This window comes from Nicotiana tabacum, chromosome 7 (genome assembly GCF_000715075.1).
Source record: "Nicotiana tabacum cultivar K326 chromosome 7, ASM71507v2, whole genome shotgun sequence".
Classification (NCBI taxonomy): domain Eukaryota; kingdom Viridiplantae; phylum Streptophyta; class Magnoliopsida; order Solanales; family Solanaceae; genus Nicotiana; species Nicotiana tabacum.
Genome location: NC_134086.1, coordinates 147,157,699 through 147,168,387, shown reverse-complemented (window position 1 = coordinate 147,168,387; position 10,689 = coordinate 147,157,699).

Genomic DNA, 10,689 nt, shown 5'->3' with positions numbered 1-10,689 from the left:
GCTTATTTGGGTGATTCTGACACTTTACCTGTTATTATTTCTTCTGACTTGTCTAAATTGTAGGAAGAGAAGTTGTTGAGAGTGCTATGTGAGCACAAGCGAGCACTTGGGTGGACAATGTCTGATATTAAGGGCATTAGTCCAGCTTTTTGCATGCATAAACTCCTCTTGGAGGATGGACACAAGCCAAGTGTAGAGCAACAACGCGACTAAATCCAATCATAAAAGAGGTGGTAAGAAAAGAAGTGATTAAGTGGCTTTATGCAGGTATTGTATTTCCAATATCGGATAGAAAATAGGTAAGCCCCGTTCAATGTGTACCTAAGAAAGGGGGGATAACTGTAGTGTTAATGAAAATAATGACTTGATTCTCACAAGAACTATCACTGGGTGGTGGATTTGCATAGATTATAGAAAATTGAACAATGTCACCCGAAATGACCACTTCCTACTCCCCTTTATTGATCAAATGCTTGGTAGATTAGCTGGACAGGAATATTATTGTTTCTTAGATGGTTATTCGGGGCATAATCAGATTTCTATAGCCCAGAGGACCAAGAGAAAACCACATTTATGTGTCTGTATGGCACGTATGTGTTCAAGAGAATGCCCTTTGGTCTCTGTAATGCACCTGTGACTTTTCAAAGGTGTATGATGGCTATTTTTATTGACATGGTTGAAAGATTTGTAGAAGTGTTCATGGATGATTTTTCTGTGTTTGGGTGCTCTTTTGATAACTGTTTAATGAATCTTGATAAAGTACTTTCTAGATGTGAAGAGACGAACCAGGTGCTAAACTGGGAAAAGTGCCATTTCATGGTACGTGAAGGTATAGTCTTGGGGAATAAGGTGTCCAAAAATGATTTGCAGGTGGACAAAGCGAAGATGGAGGTGATTGAAAAATTGCCCCCTCCGATATCAGTCAAAGGCATTCACAGTTTCTTGGGCCATGCAGGTTTTTATCGTCGTTTCATTAAAGATTTTTTGAAAATTTCTTCTCCTTTGTGCAGGCTTCTTGAGAAAGATATCCCCTTTAAGTTTGATGATGCCAGTCTGAAAGCATTTGAGGAGTTGAAGGGAAGGTTAGTGACTGCACCCATTATCATTGCTCCCGATTGGGAGCAACCATTTGAGTTGATGTGCGATGCAAGTGACGTAGCTATTGGAGCTGTTTTAGGGCAACGGAGAAATAAAATATTTCACTCCATATACTATGTGAGCAAAACTCTAAATCCAACCCAGATGAACTACACAGTTACTAAAAAAGAGTTGTTTGCAGTGATGTGGGCGTTTGACAAGTTCAGATCCAATCTAGTGGGGACCAAAGTCATTGTCTACACAGATCATTCAGCTATCAGATACTTGTTTGAAAAGAAATATGCCACGCCGAGGCTAATTCGTTGGGTCCTCCTCTTGCAAGAGTTTGACTTTGAGATCCGAGATCGAAAAGGGACAAAGAATCAAGTGGCTGATCACTTGTCTAGATTAGAAAATCGGAGCCATGTAGCTAAAGGAGGGTGAATCAAAGAAACATTTTCTGATGAGCAGTTATTGGCAATTACCTCAAGCGAAGCTCTGTGGTATGCAGATTATGTGAATTTTATTGCAAGTGGGGTGACACCACCAAAATTGACACCCGATAATAAAAGAAGGTTCCTACATGATCTGAGGCTCTACATGTGGGATGAGCCATTCTTATACAGGCTATGCGCAGATCAGTTGGTGCGAAGATGTGTTCCTGAGGAAGAGATGAATGCAATATTGCATGACTGTCACGCTTCGCCATACGGAGGACATCACGGTGGGGATAAAATCGCCCAGAAAGTTTTACAATCAGGTTTCTATCGGCAAAAATTGTTTAAGGATGCACATGCCTTTGTTAAAAAGTGTGATAGATGCCAAAGAACCGGAACAATCACGAAGAAGCACGAGATGCCTCTGCAGAATATTCTAGTAGTAGAGCTTTTTGATGTTTGGGGGATTGATTTCATGGGACCGTTCCCATACTCTAATGGTCGCAGGTACATTTTGGTGGTGCTCGACTATGTTTCTAAGTGGGTGGAGGCCATTTCTCTTCACACTAATGATGCAAAGGTTGTGGTAAGCTTTGTAAAGAAGCACATTTTCACACGCTTTGGAACTCCTAGAGTGTTGATAAGCGACAGAGGAACTCACTTCTGCAACAAATTACTGAATAATGTTCTTGCAAAATATGGAGTTAAGCACAAGGTTTCCACTGCCTATCACCCCACAAATGAGTGATCAAGTGGAAGTTTCAAACAGAGAGGTAAAATAGATTCTAGAGAAAACAGTAAGTGGAAATAGAAAGGACTAGGCCAGGAAGCTAGACGACGCATTATGGGCATATCGAACTGCATATAAGACTTCCATAGGTACTTCTCCATATAAATTAGTTTATGGGAAGGCGTGTCACTTGCCCGTCGAGCTTGAACACAAAGCCTACTGGGCAATTAAAAAGCTGAATATGGATATGGACTTAGCTGGTGAGAAGAGGTTGCTGTAACTCAACGAGCTTGATGAGTTTCGATTGCACGCATATGAAAATGCCAAATTATATAAAGAAAAGACTAAGAGGTGGCATGACAAGCACATCCAACTTCAAGAGTTTGAGCCGGGTCAGGAAGTTCTCTTGTTCAATTCGAGGTTGAAGCTTTTCCCCAGAAAGCTTACGTCTCGTTGGGCAGGTCCTTTTGTTGTGGTAAGTGTGAGGCCTCATGGAGTTGTGGAATTGCGTGATGCGAGATCAAGTGGTACCTTTTTGGTAAATGGCCAGAGAATAAAATATTATTGGGGTGGTTACATTGCATGTCACAAGACCTCTGTGGACTTGGCCGATGCTTAAAAATGTGTTGAGTCGTGACACAACGTTAAAACAGGCGCTCGTTGGGAGGCAACCCAATTTTTGTTGCTTTCCTAGTTTAACTTCTTAAATTTTTATTTTAGTTAGAGTAGATAGAGTTTTGCATTTTCTTTGTAGGTATAGAAATTTTAGATTTAATGGTGTAGGATATGCAAATTGGGTATATAAAAGGCTCGGGGGATCAAAATAAAAAAATCGCAAAACAGCCCCCAGTCCAGCTCCCAACGCTGCCTGAGGCGCTGGAAACAGAATACGAAAAAACCCAGTGCCAAGCAGGGCGCGAGGCGCCGGTCTGGGGGGCGTCCAGGTAAGTATATTTTTTTTTAATTTTTTTGTTTTTATTTTTATTTTCTAACCATACCCATTTAACCCAACCCAAATACCCATTTACACTAATACTCTACCCCAAACCTAATACCCATATCCATTCTCAATCCAACTTAACCATAACCAAAAACCACCCAAACACAAATTCAAACAAAGACTTCTCCAACTGCTTCTGCCGTGTCCGCTTCTTCTTCCTCTCCAAATTTTTTTTCAAAGTTTTTTTTCTCTTGCTCTCCTTCTACCTCTACAGGTAAGTTTTTCTTTCTTTTCCTCTTCTATTTATCTTTATGTTTTAACTAGTAGATAAACATGATCCCATCCACAAGATCCCTAATCCCCAATATTTTTCCATATGCAGTTCTTATGAAAATTATATGGTGGGTGACTTGTGTTGGTAAAATATTGTGTGGTTATTGTGTATACGGAGTAGTAAACTAGAATTCCCTCTATTTCGTTGAAAATTGGGAGGGACACCATACTCCACCATTGTTGAATTAGAAGCACACACTTTATTCCCCACAAATTATTTGTTAAAATGCTTGAATGAGGATTTTGGTGCACCGGTGAAGTCTGAGTAACCGAGTATATTTGTGTATGAATTTGGGCTAAGTGTGGGGTGAGTAGGGATGCTTTTACATGCTAGGGGGTGTGGCGTTGATTCAATACATGTTCTTACACCATTTATTTTATATAATGTTTGTGGTAAAATCTTGTAAATTTGACTAATTTAGTATAGTCTAGGAGTTGTGAAAGGTGCATACCATATGCCTCTTGCTTACCTTAATGGGAATTCGCGTAGCCATGATCAATCCTTATTGTATGGCATGGGAAAGTCTTGAGTACCCATAGCTTAAGGGTGCAACACGTGTACATGTTGAATTCAAAATTGTGACATAGTGTACATTGTGCCTTCGGTTTTAAGTGTGGGGTAATTTCATGACTTGCACAACAACCTTAGGCATATTTCTTGCAGTGTTCTCACAGATGTGCTTATTTGTGTTGCAAGATACTATGGCTCGTGATGGTTCTAGCAAAGGCAAAGGCATTGGAAAGTCCTCCACCATTTCTTCTGCGCCCAAAAAGCACAAGTAGGGAGAAAGCTCTTCACGACAGTCCAAAGGAAAGCAGGTCGCCGAGGGATCTCAGCAGGCACCATTAAGGCCAGGGCCTCGTTTGGATTTGGTCGATGCTGCAGCTTTTTCATGGCACAGGGAGTTCGTGCCATCTGGTCGATACATTTCTGAGATGGGGATTAATACCACGACCTTAGAAAGAAACTTCCCGGAGGTACTTGACAGGCTGCAAACTCTAAAGATGCACAATTTCTTGAAATACCCGGGGCCTGCAAACCTGAGCATGGTTCGAGAACTGTATTCTAACTGGGATTACCAATTGAGCACTTCACGTGTAAGAGGGAAGGATGTACCGATTGATAAAGAGTCTTTGTGTGACTATTTGGGGGTTGAGAATGCTAACCTAAGGAGACTCTAATGCTTTTTCAGAAGCCCGAAATATAAGCTAATACGTCTCACTCTTTGTGGAGTGGATTCCAATGCTAAGTGGATAAGGAATCAAGGCAACATTCACCTCTCTATGGTTCGCTTAGACTTCAACAAAGCTGCCAAAGTGTGGCAGGATTGTGTGCAAGAGAGACTAATGTCGGCGGAGCACAACAATGACTGCACTCGAGCTAGAGTGTGTCTCATCTTCCTCTTGATGACTGGCCGACCCATTAACATAGCTGCGATTATGCTTAGTGTCACACCTCCTGTTTACCTACACCCCCAAAAGGGGCATATGAGAGAGTTTTTTTCAACTTAAAGTGACAATCAAAACGGGATTATTTATTTAAAGAATCAGAGTCGCTACTTGAGATAATTTATAGTGTCCCAAGTCACCGGTTGAATCCCGAATCGAGGAAAAGAATGACTCTGTTTAACAGTCTGCGCACCAGAAATCCGGATAAGGAATTCTGTTAACCCGGGAGAAGGTGTTAGGCATTCCCGAGTTCCGTGGTTCTAGCACGGTTGCTCAACTGTTATATTCGGCTTATTTATCTGATTTTTAATACAATTATGAACCTATGTGCCAATTTTATCTTTTATCCGCTTTTATCGTTCACTGTTATTTTTATTATTGTTATTTTAATAAGGAATTGCAACGTTGTGAAAACGTATCTTGAACCTCGTCACAATCAATATACCCGTGGTTATTGACACGTTTCGACTCCGATGAGATTTGGATTTGGGTTACATAAATGCACACCCGTATTTAAGGACGTAATTTATTAAAAAAAATGTGTCCTAAAGAGACTAGCGTATTGTTATTTTTGGGGAAAGACCATGGAGTTCACTAAGCGGCCGATCCCGAAGTCTATCCATTTATTATGTCTTTTTATCGAGGGCCCCGCAACTTGTGATTTCTCTGGCGAGGCACGCCTCATTTTATTTTAAAGGATCGTCCTATAGTAACTATGTTTTTCTATTTCCGTCCGTCTCTAAAATAAAAGAAGAAAACTACCTAATTTATTTACATGCTTGCGGGTTATTATAGTTAAGTTTCGAATACGATTCGTTAATTCTGAAAATGATGCAATAAGGGCGATCCGTTTGCCATTTATGGGCCTAGGTCCAACGTATATAGGGTAAAACTGGACCCGGGCCATCCTTAATCCAATAGGGTCTAGTTAATGGTTTCTACACATATTCATAGCTTGCAAAAAATGGTGTCATTTTGTTAACAGATTTCTGCAAATTTAAAGTGGCATTCTACTGGAATGAAAGAACTTGAAAATCTAATTTTTTATCCTAAACCATTTACATGCATGAAATTAACCAATAGTATCTAATTAAACAATGTTCCTACCAGTTTCAATAATAGGCCATTTGTTCAATGAGATAACTATTGAATGTTTAAGAATAATCTAAATGACCTAACATGCTTTTGATATATACTATTTAACAAATAATACTGAAGTAACAAAACATGAATTACTATACCATCAATCTTTCTAACTAAGCATACATGGGCAGTTTTCTCACTAAACTACTACAAAAGGCATGTCCAGTTATACATAAACAAATACCTACATGATTCTAGTGAAAGAGGTATTCTAATGTATATACAAATAAATAGACAACTACAATGAATTTAAAACTTCAACTCTTCATTTCTTTGTATTCATGCTTCAAGTTTCAACCTACAAGAACCAGTGTATCAATTTGTGTACCTGGTATTTGGAAAGCAAAGAGAAGAAGAGGCAGATCAGTGCAGAAAACAGCAGTAGCAGTCCCCAACTGTCACACCTCCTTTTTCCGACCCCACGAAGGGCGTAGGAGTTTTTTCCAATTAAAGGACAATCAAAATGGAATTTATTTATTTCAGAGTCACCACTTGGGAGATTTAGGGTGTCCCAAGTCACCAATTTTAATCCCGAATCGAGGAAAAGAATGACTCCATATTACAGTCTGCGTACCAGAAATCCAGATAAGGAATTCTGTTAACCCGGGAGAAGGTGTTAGGCATTCCCGAGTTCCGTGGTTCTAGCACGGTCGCTCAACTGTCATATTCGGCTTATTTATCTGATTTTTATACAATTGTGAACCGATGTGCCAATTTTAACTTTTTACCACTTTATTATTATTATTATTTTTTAAAAAATAAATAAATTGTGAACATCGTTTAAAACATGTCTTTGGATTATGTCACATGAAATGCACCCGCAATCCGGAACACATTTTTATTTAATGTTTTAGGATTTAGATTTGGGTCGCATGAAATGCGCATCCGAGTTTAAGAAGGTAAATTAATTAAATCGCGCCTAAAGAGTTTAGCGCGTCATTATCTTTGGGGAAGGAAGTGAAATTCATTAAACAATCCATCCCAAATTCTAAGTAATTTTTTTTTAAAAATAATTAAATAAATAAATGAGATTGGAGAATCCTGTAAATTTTTGTATTATTTACATCTATTTATTTTTAGCGAAATCCTTCCTTATTTTAAGAATATCCTTTAATGACTACCTTTTATTATTACTAAGTTTGTCTATAAATATAAAATCAATATCTACATTCTTGAAAATAACATATTAAATAGAAGAGAAAAACAAATATTAACAGAAAGTAATAAAAATTATAATCATAAATACAACATGGAATTGTCAAAAAATACAATAAAAAAAAAACAAATTATCCCATAGTTGGATTAAAATTCAAATTGTTAGTAAGACTTAAGCTTATTGAAACTAATTATTTACAAATACTGAAAATTGAAAGAAAAAAAAACTTGATTACTAAACCATATTTCTAAAAAATTAAACAATTTAACATTAACTAACTTCGTTTTAATTCACATCATGTCCTAATACTTGATTCGCAAACTAATTCATGTTTTAACTGAAATTAACTACATGATTCCGATTAACTTATCGTTGACGAAAAACCTTATGAATAAGGAACTTAGTCAATTTTTGCCAAACTGATTCAATAACGCCATTTTTTACGTTATTTCTTCTATTTTTATTATCAAACAGTTTTAATTAGTAATCAGACTTAAATATATTTCCTAATAATCTGGTTAAGGCGTTATTTAATATGTCGCTATAATATGCCTAGTTATGCCAAATGACAGTGATTTACAGAATAATAATACATGAATAACCTAAATACAATACAAAAAAAATTAAACTAAATTAAAAATTTAACACTCCATTCTTCATTTCAGCTTACAAAATGCCAAAATTACAGTTGTGTACCTGATATCGTCAATATAAGAAGAAGAAAGTCAGCAACGTAATACGTAACACAACAACAGCAACAATAACCAGCAATAACCAGCAATAACCAGTCAACGAAAATCCCAGTGACAGATTTGAAAAATTCAAAATAAATCCAGGAATGCCGAAAATAACGGACAGAAACCAAGGGAAATTTTCAGATTTTTGAAAGGCTAGTTAATCATCAACCCTTAATTTCTACACCTGTATACCAGAATATTTATCAGGTGTGTACTACTTTCTCTTCTAATTTTCAACTTTTTTTTTTCTTTGTATGTTTTTTCTTTTCTTGAGAGTTTCAATGTTTTTTCGGAATAAATGTTCAGCTCTTTTTTTCTCTAATCTCTCCTTTTTTTCTCTGTCCCCCTATCTGATTTTTAAGACCTCTATATATAATCCCCACCCTTTAATCAGTTAAAATCAATCCCTTTCTCTACCAAACCCATTATCTTCCCACTCATCCCCATTACATTAAATAAATATATCACACCACCCCATTATATTTTGTCCCCCATGCCTAACATAAAATAATGCAAGATTCCCCCCACTAAATTTTGTCTTGTCCCCCCTTTATATTAAATAACCATATCACAACCCACCCCATTTCATTTTGTCCCCCATGCTTCAAATAAACAATTACAAAATGTACAATTCCTAAACTACCCCTCCGACCCTATTGTAAATTACTATTTTACCCCCGAAAGTACTATAAATTACCAAACTACCCATCAGCTATAACACATCAATTAATCAAACTTAACCAAAATATAGACAATATGATTAATTTCTAACAATGTTCAAACAACAAATTTCATGAACATGAATTCTTCAACATTTCAACAACAAATCACATGAACATGATTTCTTCAACATTTCAACAACAAATCACATGAATACAAATTGAACAACAAAGAACAACTAAAATTTGATTGAACAATATTTTAGCAACAAACAATCCTATTTTCGGATTCAACAACAACAACAAACAAGTATATTTAGATTTCTAAATTCAATCATATTGAACTTAAAATACACTCTAACAACATTACAACAAACAATTCTTATATTAAACTTTAAACAAGATTATGAGACCAATTCAAGAAATAATCACAAATGGTAAAAAAGAAATCAAACTATAATCATTTCGGATTCAAAATCAAACAAACATAATATGAACATGAATTAAATCTAAAAATAAAAACGACGGATTCAAATGACTAAAACCAACATACTTCCCTTATTACAACTAAATTCTTTTAGGCAAATGACAAAACAAAAACTAAGAAGAAACAATTATGAATTTAAACTTGAACTTAACAATATTAACAATTTCCGGAAAATACATCAAATACATGAAACAAATTGAAGAAACAATTAATTAAATTTCAATTTGAATCTAACAAATATTAAACTAACAAATATTCACTTAAACAACAACAAATATTCACTTAAACAACAATACGAACACGAAATAAACATGAAAAACAATTAATTAATCTTTCATTTGGAATCTGAAAAATTAATTTAACAAACAACACATGAACATGAACTAAAAATTAATTCAAACGATAAACAAAACAAACATTTGCCGATTTTAGATTCGAAAATATCAAAACCAAATACGGACAAAATAAAACGCAAAAACTACTAACCGGAGATGAACAACGACGAATTGGACTGTTTCGACAAACCTCGAATGGACATAAGTCTGTCCGGACTCAACGACGAACTCACCTTCCTTGTAAACTTGACGAACTCAAAACTACGCTCGACGACCTTGACTAGAACTCGACCAAACGACGGCAGAAGTGATGAACGGAAGCAGTTAATTTGTTTGCGAGAAAACTGAATGCAGAAGAAGCAACGATGGAGACTGGCCATGGTTGTTCGATGAGGCAGCAGCTGGACGACGAGGTTGACACAGAAGTAGCAGCAGCCGGAAGTGAAGAAGAAGGTGGAACGGGAAGCAGCACCGCGACAGCAGCTCGGAGGAAGGAGGAGAAGTAGCGGCGACGTGTTTGGTTACGTCAAGAAGCTGGCGCGGGCAGCAGCAGACGAGGCAGCTAGGGTCATCCATGGTCGGAGAAGGAAAAGCTTGAACAACTGGTCTTTTGGACGTGCGGTTGAGGGCTGCCATGGACGTCGAGCTCAAACTCGAGCTTGACGTCGAACGACGAAGATGAAGTCGCGATAGATGGTGAAGCAGAAGGAGCAACAGTGGCGACGAGCTGTTCTTTAGCTTTTGTTTGGATCACCAACGCAGCTGGGTGGTTGAAGAAGACGATGCAAGGGCAGCCATGGTCGATCAAGCTTTGAGCTTGACAAAAGAGATGAAGCTATGGTAGCGACAGTGTTATGGTGGGTCGTTGGAGATCAAGGGACTTGTGTCGTTTGGTCGAGGAAGAAGAAGGCGAAAGCAGTTGGTTGAGGGCAGCCATTGATGGAGTTTGGAGCTTTTGGGAAGATGAAGAATAGAAGAAGAAGGAAGATAGGGGGGCGGGTCTTTTTCTTATTTTTTAGGGTTTTTTGTTCTTTTTTCTTTTGTTTTGTGTTGTAAAAGGTAAGACAAAGGGGTTTGGGTCTTTTGGGTTATGGACTGGGTCGACCCAGTTCGAATTGGACTGGGTCGTAGGGAAGATTGGGCCATTTTTTGGGCCTGTGGCTTGAAATTGAAGAAGAGGCCTAATTCCAACTTTCTTTATATTTT